Source organism: Henckelia pumila, chromosome 1, assembly GCF_033568475.1.
Source record: "Henckelia pumila isolate YLH828 chromosome 1, ASM3356847v2, whole genome shotgun sequence".
Classification (NCBI taxonomy): Eukaryota; Viridiplantae; Streptophyta; class Magnoliopsida; order Lamiales; family Gesneriaceae; genus Henckelia; species Henckelia pumila.
This window is the reverse complement of record NC_133120.1, coordinates 145057082-145074766: the sequence shown is the minus strand read 5'-3', so window position 1 is coordinate 145074766 and position 17685 is coordinate 145057082. Positions and strand designations below refer to the sequence as shown.

The window sequence follows — 17685 nt, the reverse complement described above, 5'->3', positions numbered from 1 at the left end:
TCAAGGCACTGCCTTGAACGGCACATCTGTTGACACGTGGAGGGGTATATACAATTTCTTATTTTTTAAAAAAATTTGGAATCGTTGACCATGGTTAACCCTGAAAAGTTCAAAAGACTAAAACATCTTCCCGCTTCATTCACTGTCAAAATTCACTACTCTTCGCCGCCCAAATTTCACTTTCGCCCAAGATTCATATTATCTCGCGTTGCTTCTCGTCGCCGTCAACGTCCACTCACCGGCACTCCGTATTTCCAGCCGTCACTGACGTGCCCGACATCTTTCCGGCCCTCACTCCAACATAATTTGTCCTCGTGCCGCATCTCCGTGTCGTCGACGTCCACTAAAAGGCCCGCAATCTCAGTGTAATTTTATGCCTTCTTGTCGGGATCGAAGTTTATCGCTTTATCTATCCTTCTTCTTCACCATAATTTGTTTCTTTACAAATTTTCCAGGTTGTGAAAGACTTGATGTTTTTTAAGAGCCAGCGTGTAATACAAGTGTCTCAAATCAGATTGGACCTTGGGAGTTTAGTTAACAGGATTCATCTATTTTTCCTTTTGGGCCTCGAGCATGGATCAAGAAGCCCATCAAGAAAGAGATAAAAGGCATTTACCAGACTGTTTAACAAACTAACAATCACAACGGTAGGCTCAAGCGTGAGATTTCCAGCTGGAGAAATTCAAGTGCTCGAAGAACAAAAGGAGAGAACAAGAAAAAGGGCAGAACAAGATCAGTGGATAATAGAGACACGAGATAATGATCTGTTTATTCAATCTTTTGTTTCTGAGTTAATAGTGATGAGTTTCTGAATTCAGCGTGTATTGAACTTGAGGGATTTGTTCTTGATTGAGTAATAAAATCGATGGCTTGCTCTCCCGTGGATGTAGATCTGTAAAGATCGAACCACGTAAATCTTCTGGTGCTAGTTCTTATTTTTTGATCTTGTGATTGCTTGGTAACTTACTTGTATTGATTGGTGATCGATCTAAGTGGGTAAGCTATAATAGTGTGAAGTGTGTTCTGTGTTCTGGGAAGTAATATATTGCTTGGTTCTGTTCATTCGATATTGGGAATTTTTTCTTGATTCTATAACACAGCGTGTGCTTTTGCTCTCGCATCAGGTAGTGTATTTGTTGTTTTTCTTCAAAGAGATCTCGTCTTTTTTGCCAACGTTTGTGCACACATATTTTGGAATCACAATCTCAATCAAACTAAATTTTTTATCTTCACTTTCAAGAATTTGAAATTGTTTACTCCAAATTAAAGAAATCAATTAATCAATGTTAACTTGAGTCAAACATGAGTATTACATTACCACAATACTTGTCTAATTTAAAAATGTATGCATTACAATGTATAAGTCTTCTATAATTTAAGTTAAGGTTATAGATTTTTAGAGAAACTAATTTTGTTTTATGTGGGCAAACAGATCTCTAAGTTTAATTTCTTAAGTTTAAACGCGCTACGTTTCTTTTCTTGGATTTGTGTTGAAAATAGATTACTTCATGGATTCATGGCTTTAGGGCCTGCATTCTAGACGCTGTGAGAAATGTTCCGCTCACAAACCTCCTCGGGCTCATCATTGCCGTGTCTGTCGAAGATGTATTCTGAGAATGGTGGGTGTGTTCTACAGAATTTTTGTATGGATAACTTGGATATGTGGTTTCATGCGTCCCAGATGTTATTAACTCTTCCAACGTTTCATTGAATCAGGATCACCACTGTGTCTGGATAAATAGTTGCGTGGGCCACAGATACTACAAGTCTTATTTCAGCCAAGTTGAAAAAGGAAGAAACACAATAGAAATCAAATTCTTTTCAGCCATATCACAAAAGTCTACTGAGCTTAATCTGTTGCTACTTGTGAGTAGCATCTTCGTGATCCTTTCTTGAAGATTTGGACGATCCTAATCACCACTAATCAGATTTGAAGAAAGAAACTGCTATTAGGCTGGAAAATGCTATGGACAATGTCTTGGAAACTTTGCGAACCATTCCGGAACTAACTCTGCATGCCGATGAGGATGGCAGGCTGAGCCTGAGCAAGAGTCTCTTGAATCCCTAAATTCAAATGGTGTTTGTATCCAAACGTTTATGTGGGTGGTGGTATTAACATGCTGATGTTTTTTTTGTACCGTTTTGTTGGGCATAATTGTATGGATGCTTGAATTTCTTATGATATCAACAAACTTTTGCAATTGTTGGTTGGTTTTGTTCATCTGTGCGAACATGAGCCTACGAATTGCTTATATTACATTGAATTAATGTTAATTTTAAGGCAAAATGAAATGTCAAAGTTTGTTTCCTGAAATCAGAAAATTCAATGTAATCACTCGGGTTGTTATTTACAAAATCCCATGTATCTGGCACTGCTTTGTCAATTGAAGTGTTTAGAAGTCATTCCTTAAAAGCATAGGTTGTTAAATATTTAATGTTCGTGAATTACTGTAGCTACGAACCTTTGTTGTTTTTCACAATCATGAAGCATTTGGACTGTATCTGGTTCGAGTGCTTCTTATCTGGACAAAGTTTCAATATATTACGTACATGTGGAGAACAAAGTTTCAATTTATTATGTATATGGACAGGTTGAGTCTTTGATATCTTCAAAGCATTTGGACTGTATCTGGTTTGGTTCGAGTGCTTCTTATACGCATATCATTATACACTCATCATATGCACCTCATTACTTGAACCTGTCTAGATACACACTAAAAATCTTTTAGATAGATGAAAGTTCAGAAGCATATGTACAAGTGATTCTAACAGATTTAATAGTATTACAGAAACTTGTATATATCAGATATCTAGTCATTAGTACAAGTATGACACTTACAATACATAATCTTTTGGAAGCTGTCGTTACACCTATTACGACAAAATAAAGGACACCTATTACGACAAAGTAAAGGACGCGTATAACACGCAGTCCATGTAAAATAGGCGACACAATAACATCAAAAGGGCAGCAACCAACACATTCACTTTCACGGATGCTGCGGTGATTCGTCGGAGCTGTCAATCACTATATAACCGACTGTCTCAGCCTCGATCAAAGGGCACTTTGGTGGGCGACCTGTAAGATGGTTGGAGGAGCGTTTCTTGTATATGTTAGAAGGCATTTCTGCCTTTCTGGATTATTGTAGTACACATCCAGCACTTTTTCAGACTTCATTTCCTTGAGTCTTTATATTTTCTTTTTTGCCTTGGACACACTGGGGTAAGTAGCAAATCAGTCGAGATATCGAAGAATAAAATCATCAAAACTTAAGCATGTAAGGCTGTAATCACAAGCATTTCGTTATAAATTAATACAGAACACATCGTGTCCAAATCTGTGGATACAAATTAATCCCAAACACATCGTATTTGCACCTTAAAAGAAAAACATCAAATCCTAGCTTAAAGGACTATTAATAATTAATCCCAAAAGTTATTAGCTTGTAAATTTGTAATCGATATATAACCTTAATTGATCGAAATATTCTCATAAATGTCATTAGTATATGTACACTACACCAGTAAATAGGTAGTCAATTTCAGATTAAAGTTTATTACAGAATTGAAACATAACAAGTCACTATTTAATAAAAATGTCAGTAAATTTGTAAAAAAAAAAAAGCACTTCATGCCTCTCACACATATTTAAACTTTGGAAAGAGACAATGTTCAATTTGTAACTCGAACAAAGGTTTAGTTTTGAATTAAATTAACATAGTACAAAATAAATTAATACTTGTACATTATATATAACTATTCTCGCACCATATTTCTTAATAGATTTGTATACCTGTATAACTTTTGTCAGCACATTGGTTATGAATCCTCATATTCCTGCGAGAAATTATTTTTCTTCAAATTCACAAACTTTAGAATGTTAGCCTGCAAAAGAAATACATAGACAACCAAGATATCACATTTTACTAACGAGAACCCAAAAGCTGATGAAGCAAACAATTATAATTATAATTGTGATTAAAGATTAGGGAGAATGAAATTATTTAACTGATCTGCGGTAACTATATTGTTTGAAGGATACGTGAGGCCAATAATTATAATTCAATATATTTGACAATGAAGAACATATATGCGGCAGATAAAAACAAATTACATGAAACCTACTAAAAGCATTTATAGAAGAAACAAATTACACAGTACCAAGCAAAGACATGATGATCAATAACAAGCTAAAAAAAGTGGATTATCCTTAAGTATTCATGAATAAATGTCTGGAAATATGAGGGGGTATTAACTTAACCTGGCCTCGGGAATCAGTGTCACGGTCAGGGGTGAAGGAAGTCGGAGTCGGTGGCGGAGATCTAGGCGGCAACAGCTCATAAACATTTTCTATATCTGAAGTGGAACTCGATCGGTGGCAGTGAAGAAATTGGGGAAATTGTTTGATGAGAAGAGGCGAGAAGAAATCGGGGGAAATTGGGAAGAATTGTTTCAGATCTAAGTTTTCCTAAACTATGGTTGGGTTGGAAAGAGGGTGAGTTAAGGAGAAAAAAATACATGCGCTCATCCCATTTTTTATTATGTTAAAAAAAATTACAAATTTATTGAACCGGGCTCCACCTCCACGTGTCAACAGATGTGCCGTGCCGTTCAAGGAAGTGCCTTGAAGGGCAGCATCGAATCAGCCCCATCTCAGGTAGTGGATTGTTTGAGTTTGAGACGATATGATTACGATATGATTGGTATTGAGTACAATATCGTATTAATTACTACCATTTTTCTTGAAAATGCCAAGATCCAGTATTTTGTTACTCATTCGAATATTCCAATGTCTAAATTGAATGCAAATGATGTTCGCGGGAACATCTTATTTCTCATACATAAAACCACCGCTCCGTTGAAGTAAAATAAAAAACGGGATCTCTCTCGATTAATATATTTGTCCTCTTTTTTATTTTCGGTCTTTTGTTTTTTTTTATTTTTCTGTCGTTTGCTAACTTTTTTAGTCGTAATGTGTCATTGCAGCGTTGTTCGCAATCATCTACTACTAACATTGAAGCAAGTTCATCTTCGATACGATCTACATCGTTATTATCGTTGATTTTATCTTCGCCTTTGCCGTTGAATATGTCTTTGCCATCGCCATTGTCGTCTCTATCGTCTTTGCCATCAACGCCACTTTCCCCCTCTCCGTCGTTGTCGCCATTACCGATGCATTTTCCAAAGTTACCGTCACCGCCAGCTGGAAAATGCTTATAAATTAGTTTTAGTATTTAGTTTTTAACATTAAAAACATAATATTTAGTTTATACTAAAATTTTAGAATATAAAAAATTTGTTTTTAATGACCGAAGGATACATTGTAATTTACATATAAATATAAAACTGTAAAATAATAATATTAATTTGAATATTAAAAATATTTTATTTTTCCCCAAATTTTAATAACATTTTGTAAAATAAAATTTTTAAATTTATAGTTTTTAATGAGGAGCTTATATTTGTTAATTTTTCTCCTGCTGAATAGTGATGCCCCAAATTCACTTTCTTCCTAACTATCATGTTTTATTTGTGGTACTATTATATCTTTTTTGTGGTATAGAATAGTAACGATTTTGGTACAAAAATTGCAATTATGTGGTATTATAGTTCCTCAAATGTGGTACATATCATATATATAATTTGTTTCAATTGGTACTATTGTAGTGGATGCTTGAATTTAAGAACATTAACATATGTTCCTGACTTCGAAAAAATGGCAATATACTAAACGACATCGTTTTAAGAACATTAACTGATGTTCTTGGCTAGATGTTGACTAGATGTTCGCGCGAACATAGTCATATTTTAATAATTTTCAAATTAAAAACAAAATAAATATAAATTAGTTTTAGTGTTTAGTTTTTAACATTAAAAACATAATATTTAGTTTATACTAAAATTTTAGAATATAAAAAATTTGTCTTTAATGACCGAAGGATACATTGTAATTTACATATAAATATAAAACGGTAAAATAATAATATTAATTTAAATATTAAAAATATTTTATTTTTCCCCAAATTTTGATAATATTTTGTAAAATAAAATTTTTAAATTTATAGTTTTTAATGAGGAGCTTATATTTGTTAATTTTTCTCCTGCTGAATAGTGATGCCCCAAATTCACTTTCTTCCTAACTATCATGTTTTATTTGTGGTACTATTATATCTTTGTTGTGGTATAGAATACTAACGATTTCGGTACACAAATTGCAATGATGTGGTATTATAGTTCCTCAAATGTGGTACATATCATACATATAATTTGTTTCAATGTGGTACTATTGTAGTTGATGTTTGAGTTCAAGAACATTAACTTATGTTTTGACTTCGAAAAAAGGGCAATATACTAAACGACATCGTTTTAAGAACATTAACGGATGTTCTTGACTAGATGTTGACTAGATGTTCGCGCGAACATCTAGGTTATCGCGGATCAAATTTTATTTTTTGTCAATTTAAACTTTTTAACCAATTAAAATTATAGGAAATTTTCCGAAGTCTTCTTCCGAGGAAATTGAAAGGATGTTCGCGCGAACATCTATTTGAAATTTAAGGCAATTTTTGAAACGACAGCGTCGCAACAAAATATCAAGAACATTAACTTATGTTCATGACTTCTGAAAATAAGTGCAATATTCTCATAAATGTCATTAGTATATGTACACTACACCAGTAAATAGGTAGTCAATTTCAGATTAAATTTTATTACAGAATTGAAACATAACCAGTCACTATTTAATAAAAATGTCAGTAAATTTGTAAAAAAAAGAAAAAAGCACTTCATGCCTCTCACACATATTTAAACTTTGGAAAGAGACAATGTTCAATTTGTAACTCGCACAAAGGTTTAGTTTTGAATTAAATTAACATAGTACAAAATAAATTAATACTTGTACATTATATATAACTATTCTCGCACCATATTTCTTAATAGATTTGTATACCTGTATAACTTTTGTCAGCACATTCATATTGTGGTTATGAATCCTCATATTCCTGCGAGAAATTATTTTTCTTCAAATTCACAAACTTTAGAATGTTAGCCTACAAGAGAAATACATAGACAACAAAGATATCACATTTTACTAACGAGAACTATGATCAGTACAAACTGGAAAAAGATCAACCGGGATAAGAACCCAAAACAATTATAATTATAATTGTGATTAAAGACTAGGGAGAATGAAATTATTTAACTGATCTGCGGTAACTATATTGTTTGAAGGATACGTGAGGCCAATAATTATAATTCAATATATTTGACAATGAAGAACATATATGCGGCAGATAAAAACAAATTACATGAAACCTACTGAAAGCATTTATAGAAGAAACAAATTACACAGTACCAAGCAAAGACATGATGATCAATAACAAGCTAAAAAAAGTGGATTATCCTTAAGTATTCATGAATAAATGTCTGGAAATATGAGGGGGTATTAACTTAACCTGGCCTCGGGAATCAGTGTCACGGTCAGGGGTGAAGGAAGTCGGAGTCGGTGGCGGAGATCTGGGCGGCAACAGCTCATAAACATTTTCTATATCTGAAGTGGAACTCGATCGGTGGCAGTGAAGAAATTGGGGAAATTGTTTGATGAGAAGAGGCGAGAAGAAATCGGGGGAAATTGGGAAGAATTGTTTCAGATCTAAGTTTTCCTAAACTATGGTTGGGTTGGAAAGAGGGTGAGTTAAGGAGAAAAAAATACATGCGCTCATCCCATTTTTTTTTATGTTAAAAAAAAATTACAAATTTCTTGAACCGGGCTCCACTTCCACGTGTCAACAGATGTGCCGTTCAAGGCAGTGCCTTGAAGGGCAGCATCGAATCAGCCTCATCTCAGGTAGTGGATGTTTGAGTTTGAGACGATATGATTACGATATGATTGGTATTGAGTACAATATCGTATTAATTACTACCATTTTTCTTGAAAATGCCAAGATCCAGTATTTTGTTACTCATTCAGAGTATTCCAATTTCTAAATTGAATGCAAATGATGTTCGCGGGAACATCTTATTTCTCCTACATAAAACCACCGTTCCGTTGAAGTAAAATAAAAAATGGTATCTCTCTCCATTAATATATTTGTCCTCTTTTTTATTTTCGGTCTTTTGTCTTTTTTTATTTTTCTGTCGTTTGCTAACTTTTTTAGTCGTAATGTGTCATTGCAACGTTGTTCGCAATCATCTACTACTGACATTGAAGCAAGTTCATCTTCGATACAATCTACATCGTTTTTATCGTTGATTTTATCTTCGCCTTTGTCGTTGAATATGTCTTTGCCATCGCCATTGTCGTCTCTATCGTCTTTGCCATCAACGCCACTTTCCCCCTCTCTGTCGTTGTCGCCATTACCGATGCATTTTCCAAAGTTACCGTCACCGCCAGCTTGAAAATGCTTATAAATTAGTTTTAGTATTTAGTTTTTAACATTAAAAACATAATATTTAGTTTATACTAAAATTTTAGAATATAAAAAATTTGTCTTTAATGACCGAAGGATACATTGTAATTTATATATAAATATAAAACGGTAAAATAATATTATTAATTTGAATATTTAAAATATTTTATTTTTCCCCAAATTTGATAATATTTTGTAAAATAAAATTTTTAAATTTATAGTTTTTAATGAAGAGCTTATATTTGTTAATTTTTCTCCTGCTGAATAGTGATGCCCCAAATTCACTTTCTACCTAACTATAATTTTTTATTTGTGATACTATTATATCTTTTTTGTGGTATAGAATAGTTACGATTTCGGTACACAAATTGCAATGATGTGGTATTATAGTTTCTCAAATGTGGTACATATCATATATATAATTTGTTTCAATGTGGTACTATTGTAGTGGATGTTTGAGTTCAAGAACATTAACTTTTGTTTTTTTACTTCGAAAAAAGGGCAATATACTAAACGACATCGTTTTAAGAACATTAACTGATGTTTTTGACTAGATGTTGACTAGATGTTCGCGCAAACATCCTTATATTTTAATAATTTTCAAATTAAAAATAATATAAATATAAATTAGTTTTAGTATTTAGTTTTTAACATTAAAAACATAATATTTAGTTTATAATAAAATTTTAGAATATAAAAAATTTGTCTTTAATGACTGAAGGATACATTGTAATTTACATATAAATATTAAACGGTAAAATAATAATATTAATTTGAATATTAAAAATATTTTATTTTTCCCCAAATTTTGAAAATATTTTGTAAAATAAAATTTTTAAATTTATAGTTTTTAATGAGGAGCTTATATTTGTTAATTTTTCTCCTGCTGAATAGTGATGCCCCAAATTCACTTTCTTCCTAACTAACATGTTTTATTTGTGGTACTATTATATCTTTTTTATGGTATAGAATACTAACGATTTCGGTACACAATTGCAATGATGTGGTATTATAGTTCCTCAAATATGGTACATATCATATATATAATTTGTTTCAATGTGGTACTATTGCAGTGGATGTTTAAGTTCAAGAACATTAACTTATGTTTTGACTTCGAAAAGAGGGCAATATACTAAACGACATCATTTTAAGAACATTAACTGATGTTCTTGATTAGATGTTGACTAGATGTTCGCGCGAACATCTAGGTTATCGTGGATCAAATTTTAATTTTTGTCAATTTAAACTTTTTAACCAATTAAATTAAATTTTCCGAAGTCTTCTTCCGAGAAAATCGAAAGGATGTTCGCGCGAACATCTATTTGAAATTTAAGGCAATTTTTGAAACGACACCGTCGCAACAAAATATCAAGAACATTAATGCGCGAACATCTATTTGAAATTTAAGGCAATTTTTGAAACGACACCGTCGCAACAAAATATCAAGAACATTAACTTATGTTCATGACTTCTGAAAATAAGTGCAATATACTAAACGACACCATCTGAAGAAAATATCATGAATACTATGAATGAGTAACAAAATACTGGATCTTTGCATTTTCAAGGAAGATGGTAATAAATAATACTATATTATACTCAATACCAATACTTATTCAAAAAAATCATCCTTATGGTTAATAGTATTCGTTCATAATTAGTATGATATTATAATTATCAGTCTTCATTCCTATTACTTATGCGTGATCATCCAGTTTAGATAGTAGTTGTCAAGTTGATAAGTATCCATTCACAAAATGACTCATTTATTTCATCTCACTTTTTGTTTTTACATTAAAAAATACATATTTAGATGTATATTTTACGTACTTATATTGGCCAATAAAATGCTTAATTTGAGCTTTAAAATACGTATTTTGGCCATTCGAATACTCTGAAGGAGTAACAAAATTCTGGATCTTTGTTCTTATCTGACCGAGCTGCCCTCTTCGATCTTTCCCTACCACTTGTCGTCTCCCAATGGTAATATTAATTTATATGTTATTTTCTACATTTCAAAACAAGTAATGCGTGGTTTTGACGTTCTAAATTTTTGTATCCCATAGTTTTAAATTTTAAGTTAAAAAATTAGTTTCTAATTTTAATCATAATATTTTATTAAAAAATATAGCAACTTTCAAAAATTTTACTTTAAAGTAAAATATTATTTATCATAGTTAACATATTTATATTTTAATAATTTTCAAATTAAAAACAAAATAAATATAAATTAGTTTTAGTATTTAGTTTTTAACATTAATAACATAATATTTAGTTTATACTAAAATTTTAGAATATAAAAAATTTGTCTTTAATGACCGAAGGATAGCTTGTAATTTACATATAAATACAAAAAAGTAAAATAATAATATTAATTTGAATATTAAAAACATTTTATTTTTCCCCAAATTTTGATAATATTTTGTAAAATAAAATTTTTAAATTTATAGTTTTTAATGAGGAGCTTATATTTGTTAATTTTTCTCATGCTGAATAGTGATGCCCCAAATTCACTTTCTTCCTAACTATCATGTTTTATTTGTGGTACTATTATATCTTTTTTGTGGTATAAAATAGTAACGATTTCGGTACACCAATTGCAATGATGTGGTATTATAGTTCCTCAAATGTGGTACATATCATATATATAATTTGTTTCAATGTGGTACTAGTAGTGGATGTTTGAGTTTAACATCGTTTTAAGAACATTAACTGATGTTCTTGACTAGATGTTGACTTGATGTCCGCGCGAACATCTAGGTTATCGTGGATCAAATTTTATTTTTTGTCAATTTAAACTTTTTAACCAATTAAATTAAATTTTCCGAAGTCTTCTTCCGAGGAAATTGAAGGGATGTTTGCGCGAACATCTATTTGAAATTTAAGGCAATTTTTGAAACGACACCGTCGCAACAAAATATCAAGAACATTAACTTATGTTCATGACTTCTAAAAATAAGTGCAATATACTAAACGACACCATCTAAAGAAAATCAGTTAATGCTCTTAAAACGATGTTGTTTAGTATATTACCCTTTTTTCGAAGTCAAGAACAAAAGTTAATGTTCTTGAACTCAAACATTGACTAGATGTTTGCGCGAACATCCTTATATTTTAATAATTTTCAAATTAAAAACAAAATAAATATAAATTTGTTTTTGTATTTAGTTTTTAACATTAAAAACATAATATTTAGTTTATACTAAAATTTTAGAATATAAAAAATTGTCTTTAATGACCGAATGATACATTGTAATTTACATATAAATATAAAACGGTAAAATAATAATATTAATTTGAATATTAAAAATATTTTATTTTTCCCCAAATTTTGATAATATTTTGTAAAATAAAATTTTTAAATTTATAGTTTTTAATGAGGAGCTTATATTTGTTAATTTTTCTCCTGCTGAATAGTGAAGCCCCAAATTCACTTTCTTCCTAACTATCATGTTTTATTTGTGGTACTATTATATCTTTTTTGTGGTATAGAATAGTAACGATTTTGGTACGCAAATTGCAATGATGTGGTATTATAGTTTATCAAATGTGGTACATATCATATATATAATTTGTTTTAATGTGTACTATTGTAATGGATGTTTGAGTTTAAGAATATTAACATATGTTCCTGACTTCGAAAAAAGGCAATATACTAAACGACATCGTTTTAAGAACATTAACTGATGTTCTTGACTAGATGTTAACTAGATGTTCGCGCGAACATCTTTATATTTAAATAATTTTCAAATTAAAAACAAAATAAATATAAATTAGTTTTAGTATTTAGTTTTTGACATTAAAAACATAATATTTAGTTTATACTAAAATTTTAGAATATAAAAAATTTGTCTTTAATGACCGAAGGATACATTGTAATTTACATATAAATATAAAACGGTAAAATAATAATATTAATTTAAATATTAAAAATATTTTATTTTTCCCCAAATTTTGATAATATTTTGTAAAATAAAATTTTTAAATTTATAGTTTTTAATGAGGAGCTTATATTTGTTAATTTTTCTCCTGCTGAATAGTGATGCCCCAAATTCACTTTCTTCCTAACTATCATGTTTTATTTGTGGTACTATTATATCTTTTTTTGTTGTAAAAACTGGCGGTCAGATCAATCACGATTGATACCCGATGCAGCGGAAGTTTAAAATTTTTATAATGGAACAATTCCATGGTGTGGGTATCAACCATTCAACGATTAAATTATTGTGTGTGTAAAATTCAAATAACAATTATTAAATTTTACCTTCAATCTCGCAACGAGATTACTGGACACCAACAGATTTTATCTGCTCTTGTTGTCTCTCCCTGGAACCGATGAACTCCTTCAATCAGGTCCACGAACAGAGGTTTAATCCCTCTGATAGATTGCACTAGAAAATCTATCAGAAGTTTTCTGCGAAGAGAATAAACGAATCTGATTCGTTATTCCTTACTGCGATTCAAAATCACAGACCGGAAAATCTCGGGCAGAGTATGGGGAGGGTTCGGCCGAAACAATCTTTGAGAGGAACTAGGGTTTTCGATTTTTGCTCTCAAAAATTATGACCTGTTGTGTGTAATTTCTGTACTGAAATAACTTATTTATAATGCAGGCCACTAACACCTTAGGGCCCATTAATCATAAGCTGGGGCCTGACAAGCAAAGCCCGCTCGTTCAGAAATTAATATAAAATTCATCGTGACTCCGATTGATGAAACGATTTCACCAATGTGCACAGAAACCATTTCTGCACGTTTTAAAGTCAAAATAAATTTTCCTGAATCCGAATTCAGTGGTTTCCAAAAATGTCCATCCCTATGTCATTTTAGGAAACCCTACTCCCTTACTCTTAATTAAGAAGTCCAACTCCTTAGTTCATTAAATTTAACTCTTTAAATTTAACTATCTCAACGGGGATTAAAACTCCATTACACTGTGTGACCCTCAATGGTTCAGGGATACAGCTAGCCGTGGGCTCACAACTCCTTGTGACTCGGAACAACACTTTCCGACTTGCCCAACGAATCATGGTAAAGCGCCTAGCAACATCGCCCCATGATTCCCTAGGTATCACTGATAGTGCCTACAAGAACCAGTAGATTTTGGTTAGCGTACAGTACGGTCCCTTCATCCATATATCCCGATCGAATCAACAACCATTGGTATATCGAGAGTCGCTCAAGATTCGATAACTATGCAATGCATCTTGAAGATCAAATTAGTGACATCGCATGTGCTACTAAGAAACCATTTCTTAAATCACATCAAGTACTCTGGCCAGAGATTTGTCACACTAATATCTCCTCAGATCGCATAGGATATCCACACTCGCAAGTATGTGGTGAATCCTTGACAACAATGCATTGACTCCTATATGTGTCGTAACTGTACCCAATCTCGACACCTGATGACCCCCTCAGAGTCGGTAAACGAGTCAAAGCACAGTACTAGCATATAGAGTCTCCATGATGTTTCAAGTCGTAAGGACTAATGGTGTACAACCAAAACCGCGGACTTTATCCACTCGATAAGTGATAACCACTTGGAAAGTCCGGATAGGGTAGTTCGATTATTCATCCTATGAATATCCATTTGCATGCTTCGAACATCTCCATGTTCCCTACCAATGAAACGTGGTACTCCGCATCGCAAATGCTAGTCTCAAACTCGAGCGATCCTTATCCTTATTATCGGACGGCTCAATCGACTAGGAACGGTTTTTAGAATATACAGTGACTATAAGATGTATTTCATGATAGACATCTCCATGTTCTACCACATCTTACATACACTATAGTATATTCAAGGTCTTTATCAAAACAACAATAGTATATCACAATATAACAATATGAAGTAATATAAAGTCATTGCCAAAAAAGTGTAAATAATATTAAACAAAAGATTGTTTATACAAAGAGTCATCAAAGCCCATAGCCACACAGTTGGCTCACTGGGCACCCACTCTTACAATCTCCCACTTGCCCTATAGCCAACTAGTCATACTACGTAGACCCATTGCTTCGCGATGTTTGTCAAACAATGGTCCTGGCAAAGGCTTAGTAAGCGGATCGGCGATATTGTCTGCAGAGGCCACTCGTTCGACAATGATGTCTCCTCTTTCCACAATCTCCCGGATTATGTGGTATTTCCTCAGTACGTGTTTGGATCTTTGATGAGACCTTGGTTCCTTTGCTTGAGCAACGGCACCCGTGTTGTCACAGTACACCGGGACTGGACCAACAAATTCAGGAATGACGCCCAACTCTTGGACGAACTTCCTCATCCAAACGGCCTCTTTAGCAGCAGCTGATGCTGCAATGTATTCAGCCTCAGTGGTGGAATCCGCTGTGGTGTCCTGCTTGGAACTCTTCCAAGAGACAGCACCGCCATTGAGCATGAACACAAATCCAGAGGTTGACTTCGAGTCATCCACATCACTTTGGAAGCTAGAGTCGGTATAGCCTTCCAATTTGAGTTCTCGTCCTCCATAAACCATGAACATATTCTTAGTCCTTCGCAAGTACTTAAGAATGTCCTTCACGGCTTTCCAATGCATTTGACCAGGATTAGACTGATATCTGCTCGTGACACTCAGAGCAAATGCTACATCCGGTCTGGTAGATATCATCCCATACATGATACTACCTATAGCTGACGCATATGGTACATGTGTCATATTCTCTATCTCTTCATCAGTCTTGGGACACATAGACTTGGATAGAGAAACTCCATGACACATGGGTAGATGTCCTCTTTTGGACCCATCCATTGAAAACCGTTTCAATATGGTATCGATGTAGGTTGATTGAGTGAGTCCTATCATTCTCTTAGACCTATCTCTATAGATCTGTATCCCAAGAATGTAGGATGCCTCTCCCAAATCCTTCATCGAAAATCTACCTGATAACCATATCTTTGTTGACTGCAACATCCCTACATCATTCCCAATGAGTAGGATGTCATCAACATAAAGTACTAAGAATGTCACCGCATCCTTAACTACTTTCTTGTACACGCAAGGTTCCTCCGGGTTCTTGATGAAACCAAAATCTTTTATTGTTTCATCAAATTTCTGGTTCCAACTTCTTGATGCTTGTTTTAGACCATAAATTGATCTCTGAAGCTTGCATACCTTATGCTCGCTTCCCATGGATGTGTACCCCTCAGGCTGCTTCATATAGATTTCCTCCTTAATGTCTCCATTAAGAAAAGCAGTCTTCACATCCATTTGCCATATCTCATAGTCATACCATGCAGCTATGGCAATCAGGATTCTTATGGACTTGAACATTGCAACTGGTGAAAAGGTTTCATCATAGTCAACTCCTTGCCTTTGAGTATAACCTTTCGCCACCAATCGCGCCTTGTAGGTCAATACCTTACCATCAGGCCCAAGCTTTCTTTTGTAGATCCATTTACACCCTATCGGAACAATTCCATCGGGAGAATCTACTAAAGACCAAACTTGGTTTGTATGCATCGAATCCAATTCTGACTGCATAGCTTCAAGCCATAAATTCGAATCCGCATCAGAAATTGCTTCCTTGAAGTTTCTTGGATCACATCCAATGTCGGGCTCATCTTGATCCCCTTCAAGAAGAAGACCATATCGAACTGGAGGTCTAGAAGTCCTTTCGGATCTTCTAGGTGCAGGCGTGTCCAGCAATGGTTCCTGAGGTGTAGGATCGTTATTTTGTATTTCGGGTTCTTCTCGAACTTCTTCGAGTTCCATCATTTCGCCTTTCTTATCCAATAAGAATTCCTTCTCCAAGAAGGTGGCATTCCTAGAAACAAACACCTTTGTTTCAGCAGGATAATAGAAATAATATCCGATTGAATTCTTCGGATACCCTACAAAATAACATAAGCTGGATCGACTATCCAACTTATCTCCCACTGTCCGCTTCACGTAAGCAGGACATCCCCAAATCCTCAAGTACGAATACTTAGGAGCTTTGCCATTCCATAACTCGTATGGTGTTTTGTCCACTGCTTTAGTGTGGACGTTGTTCAACAACAATACCGCCGTTTCAAGCGCATAGCCCCAAAACGAAGGTGGAAGCTCAGTGAAGCTCATCATAGATCGAACCATGTCCAACAAAGTTCGATTACGACGCTCCGATACACCATTAAGCTGTGGTGTCATAGGAGGAGTCCACTGAGAGAGAATCCCATTCTCTTTCAGATAGTCCAAAAACTCGGTACTCAAGTATTCTCCACCTCGATCCGATCGAAGTGCTTTAATACTTTTACCTAGCTTGTTTTCTACTTCAGCCTTGAATTCTTTGAACTTTTCAAATGCTTCAGACTTATATTTCATTAAATATAAATACCCATACCTTGAATAATCATCAGTAAAGGTAATGAAGTAGGTGTGGCCATGTTGAGTCCCTACTCTAAATGGACCACAAACATCTGTGTGGATCAAATCCAACAGATTCTGACTACGCTCAGGTTTCCCCTTAAAAGGAGATTTAGTCATTTTTCCTTTTAGGCAGGATTCACAAGTAGGTAGAGAATTAATATCAGACATATCAAACATGCCCTCTCCCACTAGCTTGTTCATCCTCCTTGAGGAAATATGACCTAGCCTAGCATGCCAAAGGTTTGCCGGGTTTTGACTATCGATTTTCCTTTTGTTTGTTGTCGCCGGTTTATCAACATAATTCATTGGAACGTCTTTTAGTTTTAAGTTGTATAGATCGTTTTCAAGTTGTCCATTTCCAATTAAACATTCATTCTTGTAAATATTGCAAATCCCATTCACAAAATTGCAAGAATAACCATCTCTATCAAGCATAGAAATAGAAATAATGTTTTTAATTAAATCTGGCACAAATAAAACATCTCTTAACAATAATTTAAAACCGTTCTGCAAAGTCAAACAAACATCTCCAATGGCCGTAGCTTCAACTCTGGAACCATTCCCGAGCCTCAGCTGGGTCTCACCCATTCTAAGCCTGCGACTTCTTGTCATCACCTGCAAATCATTGCAAATGTGAGATCCACATCCGGTATCCAATACCCAAGAAGTTGTATTAAGTGACATGTTTATTTCAATATAGAACATACCCTTTGCAGTTCCCAACTGCTCAAGATATTCCTTGCAGTTGCGCTTCCAATGACCCGGCTTCTTGCAGTAATGGCAAACATCCTTGGATTTTCCATTGTTTGAAGCCTTTGTCTTTTGCTTCTTCTCGGGCTCGACTTTCTTGGGTGGGGTAGAACGTTTCTTGCCCTTCATACTTGGCCCCTTCTTAGCAGAAGATGAGGAGC

The 17685-nt window shown here is 33.8% G+C and overlaps 2 long non-coding RNA genes across 2 annotated transcripts; one reads left to right on the top strand and one right to left on the bottom strand.

Annotated features, from left to right (window-relative positions):
* Positions 1–248: 248 nt before the first annotated feature.
* Positions 249–2203, top strand: LOC140875706 (uncharacterized). The gene is made up of 3 exons (XR_012148569.1): positions 249–365; positions 456–1619; positions 1717–2203. It is a non-coding gene; the product is annotated as an uncharacterized lncRNA (long non-coding RNA).
* Positions 2204–2773: 570 nt separating this feature from the next.
* LOC140875643 (uncharacterized) lies at positions 2774–4505 on the bottom strand. The gene is made up of 3 exons (XR_012148542.1): positions 4262–4505; positions 3794–3885; positions 2774–3218 (listed from the first exon to the last, which is right to left on the bottom strand). It is a non-coding gene; the product is annotated as an uncharacterized lncRNA (long non-coding RNA).
* Between the last annotated feature and the right edge of the window lie 13180 nt (positions 4506–17685).